Consider the following 1,893-nt stretch of genomic DNA (forward strand, 5'->3'; position numbering starts at 1 on the left):
TCTGGTCTCATTTCACTTGTGTATTAATCTGTCTCCCTACCAAAAGTTGGTGAAGCTTCTATAAAGTCCGTATGAAGACTTAATAGCCAGTTCAGACATTTCTAGGATAGAATATCATTAGATGCTGGGCAAATTCTTTAAGAGGAAAGATAATGTGCAAACATTAGTGAAGGCATTCAGAGCTGCAAAGCGTAACATCAAGGTTAAGTTCATCAAATTAAAGTGAAATATGTAAATATGAATATTAGAAATATTATTTCAAATGTCTAATTTATTGCTGAGGAGGAAGTGTGTGAAAATCACAGTTGAAAAGGTGCATATGATTGTGTTGCTTGTTGCTAAGAAATTTACATATGATTGTAATTCCAATCACATATAAGTTTGTACATTATCCAAACAAATGTAAGTTATTTGAATACATTTCAAAATTGTTCAGCCGAAATATGATTGTGTCACGCAGAGCTATAACAAGAAACCTATAATTGGCCTTCACAGGTTTTGTAATATATGTTGTTAGAGATCTCAAAACATTGCTAATGGTGAGTTGGAAGACAATGTTTTATAATCAAGAATTATGCTATGTAACATACAGTGTAATGTACTGCAACCTCTTCAGTCCAAAACACACTCTTGTTCAGAAGCACCAGTTGTCCAGAAAACACGAGAGCAGACGAAGCAATTCTTAGCAACATTTTAATACAGTACTTTGGGAGCAGAAACATGGGAGACAAACTATTTGGATCAGTAAAGCTGTTTTATGCTTCGCATAATCATTTATACCTATGATATTTTCTGGTTCATTCACTTGAGGTTAGGCATTCTAATGTCATTCTAATGTCAATCCAGAGAGCTCCAAAATCCAGAATGATTTGGTCCTAAGCACTGCTGACTGAAGTTATAGTGCATTAGGACCATTGATTCATTATTGCTGTTTGAACATGTTGTCACAATAGGTTGGACATCCAAAATCCAGCCCTGAAAACTGGACGCTTTTGAAAATATCCCAGTTAAATGAAATTGGACTTGGCACTCGTTCTCCGTCAACTTTGCCGTGTTGTTTACAGTGGTGAGCTACTCTTGTTCTCATTCTCCTAGTCAGACATGACAAAATCTGGGAAAATCCGAAATCTAGCGCAGTCTGTTTCAAGGGTGTCAGATTTTAAACATTGGACCTATAGATGACATTCTCTGAATTTTACCAGTATTTTCTTGATTAATATCCATTTTTTTGTGTTTTTTTAAGATATACCAGGCGGCACGGTAGCACAGTGGTTAGCACTGCTGCTTCACAGCTCCAGGGTCCCGGGTTCGATTCCCAGCTCGGGTCACTGTCTGTGTGGAGTTTGCACATTCTCCTCGTGTCTGCGTGGGTTTCCTCCGGGTGCTCCGGTTTCCTCCCACAGTCCAAAGATGTGCGGGTTAGGTTGATTGGCCAGGTTAAAAAATTGCCCCTTAGAGTCCTGGGATGTGTAGGTTAGAGGGATTAGTGGGTAAAATATGTGGGGGTAGGGCCTGGGTGCGATTGTGGTCGGTGCAGACTCGATGGGCCGAATGGCCTCCTTCTGCACTGTAGGGTTTCTATGATTTCATATGCAGCATAAACATAGAACAGTACAGGCCCTTCAGCCCTCGATGTTGCGCTGACCTGTGAAACCAATCTAAAGCCCATCTAACTTGCACTATTCCAATATCATCCATATGTTTATCCAATGACCATCTAAATGCCCTTAATGTTGGCGAGTCCACTACTGTTGCAGGCAGGGCATTCCACGCCCTTGCTACTCTCTGAGTAAAGAACCTACCTCTGACATCTGTCCTATACCTATCACCCCTCAATTTAAAGCTATGTCCCTTCGTGCTAGCCATCACCATCCGAGGAAAAAGGCTCTCACT

Source organism: Mustelus asterias, chromosome 5 (assembly GCF_964213995.1).
Source record: "Mustelus asterias chromosome 5, sMusAst1.hap1.1, whole genome shotgun sequence".
Taxonomy (NCBI): Eukaryota; Metazoa; Chordata; class Chondrichthyes; order Carcharhiniformes; family Triakidae; genus Mustelus; species Mustelus asterias.